The 21,012-nt window shown below is 39.9% G+C and overlaps 1 protein-coding gene across 4 annotated transcripts in view; it reads left to right on the forward strand.

Annotated features, from left to right (window-relative positions):
* Positions 1 to 21,012, forward strand: part of lama5 (laminin, alpha 5) — a 114,615-nt gene that overhangs the window by 22,945 nt on the left and 70,658 nt on the right. The window lies entirely within an intron of this gene.

A 21,012-nucleotide genomic window follows, 5' to 3' on the forward strand; every position in this document is an offset into this window, starting at 1 on the left:
AAAATAAAAAAATTTAAAAAAAAAAGTAACACCTTTTCTCACATGAAAAATAAACTAATCAGGAATAATCATCACTGCTATTAGTAATTAGACAATCAGAAAAACAATTACATAAGAGCTTGTTTCTTGATGTACAATGAAAGCGATTGTTAGTTAGTAATTCAGAACGGATGAGGGACTAATGACAACTTCTTGGAAATGGCATTTAGCTTTTTGAAATTAACCAAATAGGTCATTTATTTATTCATTCACTTTAGGGGAGTATTTTTGTCATTATTATTTTTAGGATTTTCATGGCATGCAACAAAGGTTCCCAGCTAGAATCAAACCAGGGACGTTGCCGTTACATGGTGCGCACTGTAACCATTCGGCTACAAGGGAACCCCATAAGCAAGGTTTACTGAACATGTTTATGCAGTATTTCGGTATAAATAGATGGGATTTCAGTGTCTTGGTCAAATGAGAAAAGGCATTTGTGAACTGTGCACTGTGCAGGACTTTGATTACTAGTTTTGTCGGTAGAGCACATCAGTTTTGTGCATCAAATAAATGATGCAACATTCTGCAACACAAGGTGTGTCGAACTCGGGGTAGATAAGGGGGATGATATCAACGAATATTTCCTCTCACATGTTGGAAATTAAGACAGGAGTTGGATGACAAGATTGATAGCAGTTTCATATCTGTGTTGAGCAGATATTCGTCATCCAAGACGAGAAGAATGGGCACGTGGGAAAACGAGTAAAAAAGGGTAAAACTATGCCTTCCAGCAGCTCAAAAAACTGTTTGTTACTTCTTGCATCTTGTTAACAAGCAAGCAAGTCACCAATTAATCCAAGAATAAACTGGGTTTTGTTACCAAATTAGCAAGATGAGTGAAGCTGGCAACTAAAGTATGAGGACAGGACCACTCCAATGTTATGTAGAGTCACTCGTACCAGCTGTTGTTGGTAAGAAAATGTGTAAGCTGATTGTTTACTAAACTGAAATTTCTTTTTTCTCTAAATGTGCTAAATAAAAATTAAAATATAAAATGTGTAAATAAGGCAGCTTTGGAAATGGGAGTTAATATTGGTGGAGCTAGGCTAGCAGTGTCCCACTGCTCCCCTGGCTTTGATGAAAAGCTAATTTCAACACACATTACTATCAGATTTTTCTTAATTCCAGATTTAGGTGTTGGCGTCAAATCACACATCAGTCAGGTTGTAGTTGTACAGTATGTCCAGCTGCAGTGTGAGGAGTGTGTACAGCTTTCTCTTTAGACAAAACCCAGACAGAAAAACACTTTGTGCCAGGCTCGTCCTCCCTGAAGGACACCAGTGACTTTGAGTGGTTTTCTTCCTGCTCTGCCAAACCTGACTATGAATAGACTGATGCTAATGTCTGCCCACTATCACACAATGAGCTCATTTAGTGTGATAGAAGAACTGGAGTCCGACGGGCAGGATTTTACTGATGCCTGCGTTTACTGTAAAACCTCCAATGACTAATTCTTACACTTTAACATTTAGCCGTCGTCTGATTTGGATTTAACCCTAAGAGAACCTAACCTAACTTGAAGAGAAACAGACCCTTAAGATGGTTAAATATACATGTCTTTTCATGCCTATGAGGGCCCAATATTAAAACTGAATAAACCAGCAGGTATTTTTGCATCTTAGACTGTCTTTGAGGCTTTGATCCAAGCTTTAGCGGGACATTTACTGTAAAGTATTATCCACCTTCCCATCTTTTTCCTGTTCTTTGCTGTTTTGTTTTCATCCCATCTTTTCTCCTTCTAGTCACCTTAGCAGTGTGGCTAGCAGCCGTTGGTCAACCTGTCCACCCCTGTGGTTCAGGCTGAAATATCTAAACAACTGTTGGATTACTTCCCATGAAATTTTGTAGAGACTCTTGTGGTTCCCAGATGATGAAACTGACTTTGTTGACCTCCTGCCATATCCTGTCGCCGCATCACAAGGTTGACATTTGTGGTTATGAGTCAAAAGTCTCAACAGCTATTGGATGGATTGCCATGACATTCCGCACATACATTCATGTTCCCCTCAGGATGTGTTATGATAACACTGATGATCCCTTAACTTTTTATGTAACGCCATCAAAATTTTAATTTCTCCAACCCTGAAGTTTATGAGAAAATAACTGCAAAACTAATGATAATCCCATCAGCCTACTCTGTGTTGCGTGCTAATTAGCAAATGTTAGTGTGGTAACAAGCGAAACAAAGTTGGTGACAATTTTCAACATCATACCTGCTTAGCATCAGCTTGATAGCATTGTCATTGAGAGCAGGTTAGCAAACTGATGTTAGCATTTAGTTCAGTGCGATGCTGTGTCACAGTGCTGCTTGCATGGCTATAGTCTGTCAAGATTTTACTTGAATTAATGTAATTTCTTATTTGAGGTTTTCACTTCTTAGGCCCCAGTTTTCAGGTCACAAAATAATTTTAATTCAAGGTTCAATTACTAGCTTTGTCCAGCGCCTCAAAAAAAATCGAAAGAACTCCAACTCCTCTTGCTTTTCTCTGTTTTGTTCTCTTCTTAAAAGTTGTTTTTGAAAGTCTGGAATGTAGTTTGCCTAGAAAATTATCTGCAGTCCATCAGTTATCTTTTCCTATATTTCACTTATCGGCATTTCCCATGAATGGAGGAAGACAGGCAGACACACACGATAAAATGTTAAGAAACAGGGCAAAAAAGAAACAGAGTAGGAGGAGAAGAAACAGCAGGGACAAAGGAAGGGGTTTGCTCTTGTTAATGTGACAGTAAATATTGGTTTTAACTAGGTCAGCTCCAGCAGATTGTTTGAGTTTCTCCTCTTTTCTTAGCTGGTGAATGAAAGAAGGAGGGAGGGAGAAGAAAGAGCAAAGAGTGGGAGAAGGAGAGACTACATAGGAAGTGTTAAGTTAATTAGTTAAAGTTCATCTTTTATGTTACATTTCTGATGATGAACACAAGTGTAAATTCACCGGGGTTCATGTTAAACCTGATCAAAACACAAGTTTAGCTTTCTTAGTCCCAGTGTGAAACACTTGAAATAGCGGGCAGGGTACATATTCATCTTCCATATAAGTGTTCTTATCTAAATCAAATATTTTTAGGATTTAGTTTAATCCAGAGCAACAACTATCAGTGTCTGCTCAACATCTCAGGGATGAGGGATCAAACCATGTAACTGTTTTTAGGGTAGGTGAGTTTCATTCGACCCAAACGCACTAATGCACTGGTTTAGTGGCCTTTTTTATTTTTTTTATTTTCTCGAGGACATTTATGTGATGTCAAACAATGACACAATTTGTCATCTCTGTTGTACTGTAAAATGATGAGAGCCGATGGTGTTACCAGCCATGTTTCAAGGAAGGCCAAGGAACGACTTTGGTCAGAGTATATATAAACTGGATCCCACAGTATACAGGAGTATGTGTATATGCAGTTTTATTCGGTATGGAACAGTAACAAAATGAAGTATACTTAAAAATACCAACGTGCATGCTAACATTCAATGTCCAGCAAATTGTATGTGTATAATGACTCCAATATCATCTTACGTAGCCCAAAAACCTGCCATTAAATCCTTTGAAAAAGATGTTTCCTAGCAATATGTTAAAAGTGTTGAATAGGAGTTTTCCAAACCCACAGCTACTGTTAGCGTTTTGGCTAAATCTGGAACATTTTACATCAAGGGGACTGATGTTGATGTTTGCTATTCCTGATAAAAGCCCCGTGACGTTTAGTATTATTGAGTTTTTTTAACTTAACAAACATGGCAAAGAAAGCAATACATTTCTTACTCATCTTGGTAGCACGGTAAGCAGCAAATTAGTACAGTGCTAGAAGCTACAATTGATTTTCTTGCTTCTTGCATGTATTTGTTCAATCATCACTATGCATTGCAGGAGGATTTTGGACTGCGCTGTGGGAAAAATTGACCGGGTTTTTTTTTTTTTTCTGGATTACCCTGGAGGGGTTTTTTTTACGAGTAACCTGTTTTTTTTGATGCAGTGCGTTTGTAGCTGCAGGAACGTCTTCATACAGACAGGAGTGGAAGGGGGTGGAGGGATGAGAGGATGGAAAAAGAAGGGGAGGACAGCAAACATAAAGGAGTGTTTTCCCATGGTTAAGTCATAAAACGGTGAATGGGAGTGTAACAGAGGAGTGTGTGTGTGTGTTGGGGGGGGTTGTTAACTCATCGACTTCGAATTAAAAACCTGTAACGACTGACAAAGAAGTAGCAGCCTCCAAACTGCTGAAAGACAGAAACAAAATCAGTTGGATACATGTCCAAAACCTCTTTGATATGTAGTTGTAGTAATATCAAATTTTAAATTTGTTTCTGTCATTTATTTTCATTTATTCATTGAAACATTCAGTGAGTCAACAGACAAAACGGCATTTAGTCAGACCATCAAATTGGTTCTGATCAAGAACTCTCTTGCTTTTAATCTTTGTTCCATTTTAATATCGCCTTTTGGGCCCTTTAAATCAGAGAGAAACAACAAAAAAGGGCGACTCACAGCAAATCACAGGTTCAATTTAAAAACTTAAATTCCAAAATGAGTTTCAACTCACGCCAACAGCAAAATTGTTGGCTTGAAAATAAAAAGTACCACGGATGTGTTAAATTTCATCTTCAAATTGCTTTCTTGCTATTCTGTCCCTTATGCCTAAAATCCTTGAAAAATACTCCTAACACCTCAAATGACTCTAAGAAACGAACAATAGCAGGTTTGGACTGAATGATCAGCTTTATGAGTGTCAGAATTTGGGCGTGTACATGTTCTCATCACTGTATGTGTGTTTGAACAAATGTGTGTGTCCACCTCAGCATGAAGTTAAAACTGTCTTAATGAAGCTTAGTTCGAGTTCAGAGACTGTGACTGACAGTGACACACTCCACAGGGTAAAGTCCACATTTAAAACCTCATCACACTGGGAAGCTATGGAGATGACCTGAAAGAGAGAGGGAGTGTTTGTGTGTGTTGTGGGGCCAGAGAGGGAGAAGTTGAGTGTGTTTTTAGCCATTTCTGAACTCTACACTTGTTGCTCTCCACAGATCTCTCTGAAAAACTCCTGCTTGGGGTTTGGACACATTAATGGGTCACCATCAGCAGTTGGCAGGGATTGAACTTGTGACCCTGTGAAACACCAGCAAGTCCCAACCACCAGTGGGTCACCCTGCCATTAAAGCAGGCAGAGATACAGAAAGACGTTTGTACTGACTGACAGACAGAGGAGGTGTTTATTAGCGACTGAGAGAAACAAGCTGGTAGCTGCAGCAACTGTAACTGGTTCCATTAAAGCCAACAGCTGGGGAGCCTCAGCAAAACCAGTCACCATTAACATCCAATCTTATACTGTAACACACATACTTGGAATATTTGGCATGACAGAGAACATTTCTGTCTGTCTGCCTGTCTGCGTGATGGACACCAGTGTTACTGTGGCTGATTACTGCTCCACCTGGAAAAAGATCAGGTGTTTACATCAAAGAAAACTAGAACACTTTTATGAAATAAAGAGAACAAGGAGCCGCCATTTCACACACATTGCCTCGCAAGGGCCCTGCATTGAATGAATGTTTAGGCTGTACTATACTAACTAAATCGATCATGAGACTAGAAGTTAGAATTTGTGTGGCCGACCGCCTCTGCTAAACATTTTTCTGGGGTAAACTCTGATTTTACTTTATATTTGGTTCGATGGCTTGATAAAAATCATTTTTTCTCTAAGAACATATATTCAAAGGAGCAAAGACGCGATTGTTGGGTGTATGTTGACTTGACTGAAAGATACAAAAGTAAACTGGTTCCAGTTTTGTCCTGGGTGAAATTATACCCAGCCTGTTGAACACAAGTCATTAAACTGTATTTGATATAAGACAGATCACTATGAGAGGTTGTGTGTGTGTGTGTGTGTGTGTGTGTGTGTGTGTGTGTGTGTGTGTGTGTGTGTGTGTGTGTGTGTGTGTGTTTCTGAGTGTAATTCATCAGTGTTTTACCTTTAGGACCATCGACAGACTCCCTCTCTGTCCTCATCCATCTGCTTCTTCAGAAGCACAACCTATACTCCCCCTTCTCTCTTCCCCTTATCACTCACTCTCCTCCTCCCCCCGGTCTTCACTAATTATGGAATTGGCCCTGGCTGTCTGTTATAATAAGGGATGGAGAAAACACATGAAAGCAGGAGTGGATCAGGAACGTGGAGAGAGTCAAGGTCACAGGAGAGGAAACCTCCCTCCTTTCTCCTCCTGTCCTCCCTTTCGGGCCGGATTTTTCATTTTTTTTAAAGTTTTTCTTCTTTTATTTCTTAATTTCTCTCCTCTTTGAGTTTAGACACATTTGGAACATTTCCAGCATCACTTTTTTTTTAATGACCATTTCAGGCTGTAAATCTGTCAGGCTGCAACATGTCAGCTGATTTTTTTTTTTCTGAGGGAGTTGGGAGGCCTCTGAACTTTTTCAACATTATTTTATAATTTTGTCAGATTTTTTTTTTTTTCAATCCTTCACAAATTGGGAAAATGTGTATCACTTTTTGTTTAGTTGCTGCTGTTGCTTTTTAAGACGTAACTTAGGAGTTTTTTTGATAAAATGTGAGTGTCCAATCCTAAGGAAAATTGCTCCGTTGTCCGTGTATCAGGTGGGATATCTAAAATACCACCGTTCAAGATTTGACCAAACTTGGTCAAGTGTTGCATCAAACAATTCAGCTGATGTTTTCAAAATTACACTCATTGACCCATAAAATTTTCCTGGAGAATCACATGTTTTTTGTTCTTAATTTAAAGAAAAAAGACGATTTAGAGTGTGAATAAAAGGCTGAAAATGTTAAGTAGATGGATTTTGTAATTAGGGAGGTGAAGCTTTCCTAATTAAATTGTGCAAAATGGTGCTGAAAGAGAAAGAGAGGGTGATGCTAATAGCTGGAGACAGGATTCGAGTAATTCATCCTGGAATGTCTAGTTGTTGCCTGCCTACCCCCATCCCTTACCTTCACCTAAACCTAAAGCTACGAGTATGCCCCATCAGAACGGCTTGTCGGATGGTGGAAAAGCTTCGGAAAGCCCCTCCCTCCACACCTTTCCGACATCGTAATTGGGTGGGCTGAGTTCGACCATTTCAGTTGGGCTTAAGTATTCTTGTAACTGACAATCCAACATTCACACCCACTTCATGGTGTGATTGATCAGCTGTGTTGGGGTTTTCTTTCTACTTACCTTTCTGGCCATTATTCCCATAAAACAAATTTAAACAACATTGCATCTCGCCTCTTTCTTTGATGACTGGCTTTTCATCCCAACTTCGAATGTGGCTGTTCGGAGCAACTGCTCTATAAACACTTGATTACTAACGTGGTCAGTACAAAACAGACTAAGTAGTGCAAACTACTTTTCTAGTATAATCCAACCTTAATTCTACCTTAAACTCCAAAACCAAGCCTCAACCCTCCAATAGCCCTTTGAAGAATCAGAGTCAGCTTTTATTGGCGTAGTGCTTTTAGGCATACGAGGACTTTGACTTTTAGGCAAGGACCTGACAAAATGTACTCGCTTTTCAAAAATGTCCTCACTCTCAAGGTCTAAAAGTCACAAAGATAGAGGCACAAGAGCACACACACACACACACACCTCTAGAGAGGATGCTGTGCTGTCATCTAAAACATCCAACAGTAGGGCTTTTTCCAGAGACACACACAGACACACACACACTGTGCAGGAGTTTCCACATCCTGGGGGGATATTTAACTGTCAGACGGCTTTGTGGAACAAGGCATCAATCTATAGAAGAACCCAGAGGATAAACTCTTTACTCTGGGCCTCCTTTTTCGCTCTGCTCTTCATTCCTCCTTCACTACACCTCCATCAACTCTCCTTGCTCTTTCTCTTTTTGTTAAGACTGTGTTCACCTTAGCCATAGTTTATTCAGTTTCATTCAGCAGTTGGTTCTCTTAAGTAGTTGCATCATAAAGATTCATAAAAGTATTTGAACTCAGATACTAGAAAATGCAGGTTTTCATCCTCACCATATGTGGTGATATTGTATGGTTTGTTAGGTAATCCAAATGTAGAGCGTGCACGACATATTTAAGGCTGAGTCCTTACCCCAGTGGCCGGGTTCGAATCCAGCTGGGGCCCTTTCCTGCATGTCATCCCCTCTCTCTCCCCCGCCTTTACCGTCTATCTCTGCTAACACTGTCAAATAAAAGCAGAAATGACAAAAAATAAAGCCCTATATTTTAAAACACTGAAAATATGTAAGCAATGAACATAGTTAATTTGTTTTTTTTCAGGTTTGTTTCCTCATATGTGCATTTCATTTTAAGTTTGTCTTCATGTAAACATTTTATGATTGCAAACATGCAAACAACATATAATATAAATGATTAATTTTGAGTCTAGCTGAGATTAAAATCAACATCTGTGAGAGAAAAGATATGAGCTGAGCATTTCTTCTAATTTCTTGAGTAAAAATGAACTGGGAAGACAAGTCCATCATGTTCAAGCTCAAATTAGCAACCAGGTTTGTTTTCACCCCCTGGTGCCTAAAGTTGTGATCTAGCAGGATGAACGGTCGCCAAAACTCTGTAAATAAACTGTGAGGTTCTCTTGTGAACCTAAACACTGCAGATACAAAAAAATCACATCCCTCTTACTTTCCCTCCCTTCATCTCCTTCTCCTCTATTTTTTTTCTCACCCTCCTTTCCTTCCCTTCTTCCTTGTCTGTTCTGATAAGAATTCCCTGAGAAGAGTCCTCAGACAGTATTTCCATGACAGGAGTAATTTCTGTTATCTCTTCTCATCCTCTTGCTCCTCCTCCTCCTGTCTCCTTCGCGTCTGCTTTTTCTTTTCTCATTATCTTCACCACTTTGCTAGTTGTCTTTCCCTTTTAGCTCTTACCCTCTTCTCTTTCTCTGTCACATTTTTAGATTTGCAAAGTGAAACAGCTCATTTTACAGAAGCCCAATGCATTCACAAAAAAAAGGAGTTTATCCCAAGGCTTTGATAGCTTGAAATTATAACTCAGCTTTTTTTAATTAAGAGAAAGCTAGATAGACCTTTTTTAGAGGAAAAATTTGAGACATTTTTTATGACTTCTATATCTGGTAAATGACTTCTGTGATAGTTTGCTCACAAATATGAGATCATTATTCTGTAATTATGAAAAAGTATGAGAAATGTAGTCAGCTTTCTCATAATTTCAAGACAAAAATGTCATACTTTTGGCATACATATGTCGCAAAATGAGAAAATGACCTCAAAAGCCATAATTACAAGATACAGAAGTCAGAAAACATCACATTGTTTACATCTAATTTATCTACCTTGCGTGACTTAAAATGAATTTTAAGTTTTTTTTTAACGATTAGAAAATGTTATGTGTCATAATTTTTAAGGGGACATAAGATTAATCAGAAATTTGAGTTGAGAAGTCTTGGTCAGCTTTCATAATTCCATCTTGAGCGGCCATGCCATTTGATTTTTTTTCCAGCGGGAAGTCAGTATTTCCGACTCTCTGACATCCCTGGAACGCAACCTATCACCAAGTCTTAATTCAGCTTTTCTTTTCATGCCCTGACATGTCAGAGACGGTATATATGGGTTCGTGCAGAACTTTTTAACATTGTGCAAACCAGCGTAAATATAGAAAGAGAGAGAGACAGAGTCTGTAATCTACATTTCTGAAGTGTTTTAGAAACACTGAGATCACTGGCTGAGCGTGTATGGGCCAGCTGCATGGATGTATAGGTGTTAAAGGTGTGAAGATGCATGTTGTCTCTGTACATCTTTAGCCTCTGGGCAGTAAAATGCCACCTGGGGAAGTGTGTGGTTTGAATATCAGGTGATTATTGGGAACATGCAGGCTGCTATTAGGTACAGTTCTCTAAAAGTCTTGGATGGGGTTTCTCTTCCTTTCATTTACAGCCATGTAGATAATATGTAGTTACAGGTAGCCCTTTTCTCTGTCTGGGAAAAAAAGACGTGCAGAACTCACTGACTGCTAACAAGTGGCCAAGATCATGTTTTAAAGAAGGGAAGTTGATTTTATGCCCCATTTATTTCTCTCTTAGTTTAAATAACAGCAGCAGATAATGTTAGGAGCATAAGACGCTCGCAAGTCATTTAGCCCTGGGCTAGTCTGAGTCACCGCATTTAGACTGTGGATATATGCCTGCCATTGGCCATGTATTTCACGCGGCATTCTCCTCCTCTACTGCAGGTTTTTGTATTACCATTTTCAAAATCCCCTTCGCTATGGGAAACAACAACAGCAACCTCTAAGCTAGCGACCTACACGCTGAAAGTGGCGAGTTTTGACAACGATTTGGATCGTGCAATAACGCAGGCTTGCTTGGTTCTTTCTGGTGAATGGTTGTAAAGATCTACAAAGAAAATGTTTGCATTTGCTGTCTAACAGGGACGTTCTTGCATTTTTTCCCACCAGTTGTGGAAAAATTTTTATTTGCCAAACATGGCCTATTGTCTTCAGTGAGCTAGTGAGGGTAAACACAGAGAGATGGTGTGAAAATGCCATGGTTTCGGTAGTGTCCCCTTTGGTCGTGTTAATGGAGGACCAGCTGAAAACCTTGCGGTCGAGGAGGGTAGCTGCAGTGTACGCAGGACGGGGAATCAGCCATTTTAATGACAGTGCTCGCCTCCCCACGTGCAAATGTTCCACCAAAACAAGTTCTCCCTGACATTATTTTGCAGCGGCACCATTGCTGCATCCTGGGCTTAGCGCTGCCCAAGGTGATTGTGTTTTTTAATAAAGAAATACAAAACAAGCCAGCATGTTTTTTTTCCCCTATAGCAGAATGATAATAGGTGCAGCCAGACCATTCTCAAGCGCTGACATAGCGGTGTGGAGCCCTGGGCTAACTTTGACATTTGCAACTTGAAATGTGGGATATCCCCACCCTTTGCTTTAGGCTAACTAAACCCGATTTCAGACCACGCTTATCTCTGTCTTTTCAAGGTTATCTTTGTGTATTTATCTCTGTCGGGACTTACTGTAAGCCCTGGGTAAAGATGAAACGGTACTAATAAAGACATATAAAGTGTGAAATAAGTTAAACCTATCCCTATACCCATACACGGTAAGTGTGAAAAACATGAATAAATTGCCATAAATTTGTCAAGACATCTGTATGAGAAAGCCAAAACACAACAGCTGTGATGCGCCATATGCTGTGCATGTTTTGACGCCCAAAGCACATACAGACTGCAAATGTGATAGAAATTTCTACTTTTATGGCGTGTCACAACAGGAACATCGAACAGTGGCTTATCCACCCACGATGAAGAAAGATGGTTGTTTTGATGCACGTCATTCATGACTGATGATTTTCGCTTTTCACCCCAACTTCGACCATTTGGAACACTTTTGCCTTTACACATGTTCAGACAACACCAAACTAGTTCATTTCAAGCATACTGGGCCCTTCTGCCTTACAGATGGACTCAAATGAGGTTGCCCAAGCCGGAGAGCCTCTCAGCTGTCCTAGAGGATAAATCACTCGACAGTGGACAAGTCAAAGTCCCTGCTTTGATAGACACAGTATTGTTTTCATCCCTTATAATTCAACAAGACACATTTAATGAGGTGTCTTGTTTTAAACAGTGAAACCTGAAACTGTCAGAAAATGTTTGCACTGGAATCTAAGACGAGTTGTGAGAGTTTTCCATCAGGAATCCTGGGCGGGAATTCTGTCCTGGTATTCAGATGGAAGAGTAGACGGAGGTTCCCGAACCCCTGCAGTGAGAGGGGGACAGTGCAGAGACCAGCTGCGCTTCTTCCAATATAGCTCCATCTCTCTGTGAGGACCAGCCCTCACTGCAGAGCTTTGTCTATTTTTGGTTTGTATGCAGACGACAGTCTCATAAAAATTTGAACATTGGGCAACTTTGCAGATACGTTAACGAACAATGCGTCCCCCTTATGTTGAAAACAGCACAATTTTGGCAGCATTACATTTTTCTCAAAACATATTCAGTGTTTCAGATTACTAATATATAAATGTAGTTTTCAGTCAAGCGTGGCCTTCCTTAACGAAGGGAAGCTTTGAGAGGTTGACGTACATAAGCGGAGGATCCTTAGTAGTCATCCAAACAGATAGCACATAGCAATAGCTGTTGATAACTCCAAACTTACAGCCTTTTTGGAAGTTGTGTCCAATGCTTTCAATTTCAAAATCATAACCAGATGAAAAATGTGCGGATGCCACAGGAATTCCCTCTAAGATTGTGACATAGTGATTTAGTGTAGCTTCGTTACAAGGAGCTGAAAATGTTGCATATACACTCACACAATTCCAAAATAGACTTCATGACATTAAGACTGGATTTGCATGGCAAATGGGAGCTTTAAATTAGCTCTTGGTGAGGAAGAAACACTTTTGTTTCTGAGTAGAACTGAAAATTTTCTCCAGAAGGTTTTTCACTCCTTGTAAGTCACTTATTTGTTGCCAGTAAAACTGATACAACTAAACTGCGAGAGACAGAGGGACCTTTGTGTACATAATTTTTTTTATCCATTGCTTTCGTTTTTTTTGCATCCGTCATGCTAATGAAGCCGTTCCAAATATGATAGGGGGAGACTTTGATTGATAGAAAGATGTAAAGGAGAGAGAAAGATGAAGAGGGACGAATAAAGGGAGAGACGAGAGGTGACTACATGTTTGGGGAGGATTGGGAAGAGAGGTACAACACTGAGACACTGAGATTGACTTGGAATGTGAAGAATGACCTTCGCTCTCTGGGAGCTGTCCAAGCCTGAAACACACACACACAGACAGACGCAAGCACACACACACACACACACACACACACACACACACACACGGACAAACACTCACACAGTCACACACAACAGTTGCCATCTCTCCAGAGAGATAAACTGATAGACTGTACAAGGAGTTAATCAACCTTTCGCTTCTTTGTTGTATTACACATCCTCTGTCTGTCAGTCCAGCTGCTGCTGCTCAGTCTGGCACCACTGGATCTTCCTGCAGAGACGGAGTGAGACAGATTACACACTGACTGACGGATGAGGGACAGATAATGCGAGTCAGTGGCAACAGAATGAATGAAAGGATTAATGCCACATAGGAGTGTTATGAGGGCAGTGTCATTAAAGTTTTTACATTTTATATTTTTATATCCTCTTCTACTCTTTTACACGCAGGCATCATTCACTCCAACTCAAAAAGTCCCAAACCTCTGTGTTTCTGTACTTCGTCAGGGAAGAAGCTCCTTTGCTGTGAACAAGTAGCAGACAAATCACATTTTGGAAAGTTATAAAGGAACTTTAATATTTAATACCAGGCTTTCAGATCTGGTCTCATTGTCCTGTCTGTCGAGGCACCTTTTAGAGCTCCGAGTTTTCTCATGCACCGAAAAAGTTTTACCAGAATTTTGAGCCCGTAATTTATTTATTGTTGTTGTTTAACTCAGAAGTACCCAGAAAACGAGATGAAACAAAGATACTGACGGCAGGACTGACGACTGAAGGCTTCATCTTACTCACTTCAAATCAGGATTGCTGCTTCTCTTGGTCTTACATGTGGTTTTCTTATACTTCTATGATTGTAAAATTTAAAAATCTTTTAAAAAGCTTTTGGAATTTGATTGGAAAGACATCACTGTGGGCTCTAAGTAATCGTAAGTGCCATTTTTTCACTTTTTTTTTTAAACATTTCATAGACTCATATTAATCGATTTCAATTCAAATAATTGGTAGATCAATCAATGATAAAAATAATCGTTGCATCCCTAAAGTGGACCATCAAAAATATATACACGTGGCCTATGAGATGTGTGTGTCTATCGTGATGCTTTAAAATTAATCTTTAAGTGAGCGTCGCTTATTTCTCAAGAAAGCAGTGAGGGGAGATGCAGGAACCGAACAGAAACACTTACGACCACGGAATGATCCTTTAAATCTCTTCCGTACTGACAGATGCAGCTGTAGCTCCGTCTCAGCTTCACAACACTGCCATTATTCCCTTATGCCTGTTCTTTATCAACACCCCTCTCTCGCTCTCTCTCTCTCTCTCTCTCTCTCTCTCTCCAGACACCACAGTTATCTGCCCATCCACCTGGCTTTTACTGTAAAGAAATATCTGGCACACACACACACACACACACACCAGAACATCTGTCAGTGCTGTGTCCAGAGTCAGAACATGTAGCTGGTGTCACTGTAGCACTGTGTGAGATGTGATAAAAGAGGCTTTTTCTCCAGGGTCAGAAACTTTTAAACGCTCAGTGAAAAATGATTCCTGTTGCGTCTCATTTAGAGGCAATTAGTTCTGAAACTAGTTGTCAGTTAATCAGTCAGTAACTGACTGAAAATGTATCTGGCAATTCTGATAATCAGTTGTGGTCATTTAACAATTTACAAAAGCAAACTAATGCCTCTAGGAACTTGAAATAACCATTTATGAATATTTTTGAAACTCCGTTAACCGGAAAATTCAGAATATTCATAATAAAATATTCTGTCGTCAAAGTTCACTGTCTATCTTATTTAGGGCCTTACTGAAGAAGACACTGCAGTACAGACAAGAGCTCTGGAAAAATCTCGTGAATCTTAAGCTGCATATAATAGTGTTTCCAAGGTCAAGAATGAGCCTTCATCCTCAAATCAACATATTACATGTCTCGTAATTAATGTCAGTCAGGAAAATTTGTATTTTCACATAAGGAATCAATATAAGTCAATAGAAAATTAAACAAGGTCAGTTTTGAAAATGGAATAATTAGTGTTTTTATTAGTCTTGTTTGGCAGTAAATTGAACACCTTTTGTGTTTTGATTGAAGAAGACAAGCAATGTGAAGATGTCACCTTGGGCTCAGGGAATGTCTGATCGGCATTTTTCACTCTCTTCTCAGCATTTATAGATCAAATGACCGAGCAAGAAAACAACCAGCAGATTACTCGATAATAGAAAATAATTATTAGTTGCAGCCCCAGCAGCAGATGTCTAAAACCTGAATTTGGATCCGTGTCTGCAGTCAAGAAATATGGGATCAGTCTGCATATTTTTACTAAGTGCTGTACTTTGTTAGTCACCAACGCATGTTCATTTCACAATGGTAAATTTCACTAATCAGTATTTAGTTGAATCTCATCACTGCGCCGAAGAGGCTTGGGAAAGTTTTGGAGATGACTGCCAAGGTGTGCTCTCTCCAGAACAATAGTTCCTCTCACACGGACAAACACGCACACATGCACACACACACACACACACACACACACACCCACGCACGCACGCACAGACACGCAGAGAGAGTGTGGTCGGTTATGCCATGAGTTGAGTGGCAGCAGATCACTGCTCTGTGTTTTCTCTGCTGTGGTTTTCTGACAGGAACATTTATAAACTGCCCAACCTTCTCTTTGCTGAATGTCTGTCACCCATTCTGATACTGTCCTGTCTCAACACACATACACAGCATAAAAACCGTCCACTTCTGCCCATGGTGCCCTTTTCTGGACGTCACTAAGGTAGAGTTCCTCTCTGGCTCTATTCTTTTTTTAGTTTTATTTTTTTTTTTTGGGGGGGGGGGGGTTTGATCTGACTTTATTCCCTCCAGCTGTTTCTCTAGTCATCCGTCCAGTTCCTCATGTGGTTCATCCTCTATAGCATTACGATTTATTTACAGTTATTAGATTTTTCTCAGTAATCATATTGCTTTGCCTGTTCTTTTCAATACAGCAGCCCCACAGAGACCAGTTTGCCTTTGAGCCAAGGAACACTTGATTAGATTAGGGTGCTGATCCAAATGTTGGATTCCAGCCACTGGATCTTTATCGTCTCTTAACATTGAAACCTATGAAAATGGAGACACTTTTTGAAGTCCCAGAGGTTCGATGGGTTAGAGAAGAAATCAATTTAACTTGATATTTACGAGGTAGAATTGATGCGTATGAGTGTAATAATGCCTTGTTTTACACAAGATTAATCTTTTTAGTAGCAAGTATCTTTTTCTTTCTGCTAAAAAGTTCAAACCTCAGTGAACATGTCTTCTAGTTTATGGAATGGACTAAAATAAGGCTGCAATTAGTGATTATTATTTATTATTATCATTTAATCTGATTATTTTTCACAGGAAATACTGACAGATTTTGACTACAATTTCCCAGAGCCCGAGACGAAGTCTTCAGATGCCTCGTATTGTCCAACCAACGGTTCAAAACCCAAATATTTTCAACTTACAATCATAGAAGCCTTAAAAAAACAGCCAATAATACCATTTAAGAAGTGAAAACTTTGGATTTTTGCCATTTTTGTGGAAGAAATCACACGATTAAATTACACAATTAATCAATTATCAAAATCTGCTGATCAATTTATTTATTTTTTTTGTAGATTGAAGAATTAATTTATCGGCTAATCGTTTCAGCTGAAGGAGACGTATAATATCGACTGTATGTAAAATAAACAATAAAAGGATGTTAACTCACACTTAAACTCAACAGGGGACATTTAGAGTTGATCTGTCCACTGCTATCACTGTCTCTTCAGGGTTTGTACATGTTGAAGCATCTCCTCCCTCCCTCCTCATTCCCTCCATCCTTCCCTCTGTCCCTTTGTTGTATGTCTCCTGTCTTATCTCCATGGTTACCTGAGGCACCGGGAATGTGGTGCCACCAAGGAATGTGTGAACAATTATTAAACCAGCCAGGGGCCAGAACACACACACACGCATACACACACTCTTGCATTCCTCGGACACTTGGGCATATATAACTACATTCAAACAGTACCTGCCAGGACGTTTGTTTAGTATGAGTTAATAGGTTCACCCTCCTATTCACCTGTAGCCTCGTATATCTACCACTAAACCACAGCGATCTTTTCATCTGTGTATTGCGGCCTTTAAATAGTATCCATGAGGTTGTGTTTTCAACTTTGAAAGTAAATTTGGCTGCACATTATGCTTGGTGTTGAAGTCGTTAAAGTTGTGAGAGCACCGTTGCAATGTGACTGACAATAAAAAGGGACACTGCCTTGTTCCCTCTCCAATAGTAGTGGATGATTTTGTGTTTTACGCATTTCAGTTTTTTTGCTGAAAACAAGACAAGGGTAGAAATTTAATGTAAGAAATATAAAAAATGATCTCTGCTTCCATTCATCCTCCTCTTATCCGCCCTCCATTCCTTCTATCATCACAAATCCTAAATTGCTGTGGATCTTAACCTCTTCATTTATCGTTTGTGCTACAGTTGTTGAGAGTCCCGTCCTGCAAGGTTAATTGAGGAAGTAGCGCTCATGTCTTCCTTTGGCCAACTAAGTGCACTTTTAGCACTGTCCGCCTGTTTGTATGAGACAAAGTGGTCGGTAGAAGTCTTTGACGGCTCGACTCTGAGCTGAGCTTCGAGGTTTGAGTGATGAGTGAGAGAGAAGCTGCCTCAGCTCTTACGTATAACTTTAATAAAGAGCATTTAAAGCATTTTAAATCCCGAGTTCCTCCTTGTCTTTTTCCACCTGTATCCAAGACGACTTTTCAGTTTCTGTCTTTGTAGCTTTCTCTGTCGTTATTTTTTATTTTTTTATTTTTTTTTTTATTTTAATATCTTTCACGCTTTCTCCACCAGTGTCTCTCCCCTTAGTCTGACCTGTTGCTGGCTGCCCGTTACCATGGTACCATCGTTTTGATTGATGGGTCTGCAGGCAATTCAGGGAGGTTGACCTGGGAGGCTGCCACTAATCCATAAATCCAATGGATGGTGTGTATGCGTGTTGGAAAAAAGGGGGTCAGCGAAACCTTTTGTTGAGTGTGTGTGTGTGTGTGTGTGTGTGTGTGTGTGTGTGTGTGTGTGTACCAGGCAAGAGACTGGCTCCCACTGAGAGTTGGAGTTAGAGAGAGAGAGAGAGGAAGTAGCGCAACAGTTTAATTTTGCATTTTATTCCGGATTGCGATGCAATTTGTCTTCAGTTTGCAGCTTCATATAATGTGTTCCTGTTCATTAGCAATCAAAATCAATGTTTTAATTGTCATCATTATTGTAACTTTTAGTGTTTGTATCCTGTGTCATGCCTTAATTTTCAAACACTTCAATTACTTTTTCTGTGTCCTTTCTCCTCAAAGAAGCTGTTAGAGGCTGACTGACGTCTCGGTAATTTTTTTTTTTTTGTATTTTTTTGTTCTGTTTTGTTTTACAGAAATATTTTTTTAAAAGATGTATTAATGATTTAATGATTTTAAAAGGCTACATATAGCTGCTGTAAAATGCTTCAATCAAACACTGCAATCAATGTGAAAGTCCAACAACTACGAATCAGAGCAGAACTTCAGTTCAGAACAGATCACCTGATTTCTCTGCATGTGTTTTCAGTTAGAAACGTCTTCAGTTCAAAGGATCTGCTCTGCACTTCAGGTTATTCCCTGGGCAGGTCAAAATTTAACCCGGGAATCAGAGGAATGCTTCTGGATTTTTCTTTCAATATCTTTGGCCCTGGGGGACGTGTGGAGGCCTCGCTTTCGGTTTCCTGTCCTTCAGATCTCTCTCTAACACAATCCCTCGCACACATGTATCCTTATATACACAGTATCTTTGTGTTTGAAGTAGAATTTAATTTCTTTAACCGGACAGTCTTCTACAATACAGCTAAATTGCATATAAAAGTACAAGTTTTCAGTTGTTGTAGTCTTAGTAGTAACAAAGTATGAAAGGCTGGACAGGAGACAGATGGATGAACTTGAGTCTCTTCTGTCAACAGAGAAAAACCGACATGTTCCTCTCCTCTGCTTCCATCCGTCCATCCTCCTCCTCTCTCATTCATCAGCCACACTTCTGGCATTCCACAGTGATGGAGTAGTGCTGGGTTTCGCAGGTCTTTGTGTGCGCAAGTTGTTCTGTGGTGTGTGTGTCAGCACCTCTGACATAGCTGCATGTCAAAAGGAGGAAGTCTGGAGATCACAGGCCTAACTACAATGATGATCAAAAAGTGTGTGTGCTCCTTGTGAAACAAAGACCAGCAAAACTGAGCTTGTTGTAACATGGCCAGAAAGACAAGTTGGCTGGTTTTTACTTTCAAGGAATTGGACTCAAATTATACCTTCCGTGTCCGACATAGTCCGGCTTGACATCAGGTTTTGTCATCTGCCCAAACTTTGGGCTGACCCTCCATGTGCAGCCCTAAAAGTATGATTAAGTTAATAACACACAAGCAATTATAATCCCTTGTGTCTTTATGGAACACACCCATTAAACATTCACAGGGCTGATGTAAAAAGTAAGTGAACCCTGGGATTTAGTAACTGGTCAAACTTCCTCTAGCAGCAATAACTTCAAACAAGCACTAATAGTAGCTGCGGATCAGACCTGCACAACGTTCAAGAGGAATTTGGATCATTCTTCTTCAGAACTGCTTCAGCTCAGACGTATTCTCAGGATGTCTGGTGTGAATGGCTGTCTGAGCTCATTCCACAGCATCTCTATTGGGTTAAAATCTGGGCTCTGACTTGGCCACTCCAAAAGGCTCCAGTGATCAGGGTCATTGTCCTACTGCATCACCCAACTTTTACTGAGCTGGCAGACAGCCACCCTGACATTATCCTGTAAGATACAGATGGTGGCGAGCTGTCCGGGCCCAGGGGCAGCAAGTCAGCCCCAAATCAGTGATGCTCCTTCCACCTTACTTCACCTTTGGGATGGTGTTTTCATGTTGGTACGCAGGGCCCTTTTTATGCCATACAGAGGGCTGCATGCTCTTCCCAAATGGTTCAACCTTAGTTTCATCAGTCCACAAAACATTTTCCCAAGTAGCGCTGTGGGGTGTCAAAAAGCTCTGGGGCAAACCTCAGCTTCGCAGTGATGTGTTTTTTGGAGAGGAGCAGCTTCCCCCTACGTCGTGCTCAATGCAACCATGCACCATGATTTGTGTTTGGTAAACTCATGAACAGCAATGTTAACCAGCTCCAATGATTCCTTTAAGTCTTTAGCCGTTACTCTGGGCTTCTTTTTTTTTTTTTTATCTCAGTGAGCATTCTGTGTTGTGCCTTTGAAATCATCTTAACTGGGCGCCCACTTCTAGGGATAGCAGCCACAGAACTACATTGATTCCATTTATTGATGGTTTATGGACTGATGAACATCAGTCTTCTCACATCTTATTTTGTGACGCACGGCTCACATCAGCAGATGCTTCTTATGAATAGCAAACTCAAATATGTTTGAGTGTTTCTTAAGTCAAAGTCACTTTAACCCACACCTGAAATATATTTTCATTGATTAGACTGACTCCAATTAGCTTTTGTTGATGTCATTAGCCGAGGGATTCACTTGCTTTTTCCAACCTACACTGTGAATGTTTGAGTGATGTATTCAATGTGGACAAGAACAATACAATTATTTGTGTGTCCTTAGTTAAAAATGGATTGTGTTTGTTCATAAATTTAACTTAGATGAAGATCTGACCAATTTAAGACACATTTATACAGAAATGCAGGTAATTCCAGAGGTTTTGCTTACTTTGCCACTTTCACCTCTTAATCATTTAGATTCACAAAGTAACAGAAGGAAACACATTTGGCCTGTAGAAATGTTACCCTAGAGATATTCCACTCTCTCCACTTGCTCTATAATGAAACGTGCCTTCATGAATAATGAATAGTTATTACGAGATGTCTTGGGATCAATTAATATTTTATATATCATGCATAATGAATAGGACCCGAACAATCAAGTACACAACCCCAGAGAGACGATTATGTGAATAATTACCATTTCTTTCAGTTTTATTGCAGATTTATATATACACTTTAAATCATCACATACTTCACTTAAACCAAACTATCAACACTGCCTCTCTGTACAACATACACACACACACAGAGGAGGTGATTGTGATTTGTTATAATGTTATTATGTGCGTCATTGTGTTGTTTCAGTGTGTTCTGTTTCAATCGGGGAGCGATTTCAAGGTCTGACAGACAAAACAGTGCAGCTGAACTACTCCCTCTCTCCCTCTCTACCCCTGGGAGCAGTTTGTCATCGCCGTCCAAC

The sequence above is a fragment of the Xiphias gladius genome, chromosome 18 (assembly GCF_016859285.1).
Source record: "Xiphias gladius isolate SHS-SW01 ecotype Sanya breed wild chromosome 18, ASM1685928v1, whole genome shotgun sequence".
Lineage (NCBI taxonomy): Eukaryota > Metazoa > Chordata > Actinopteri > Istiophoriformes > Xiphiidae > Xiphias > Xiphias gladius.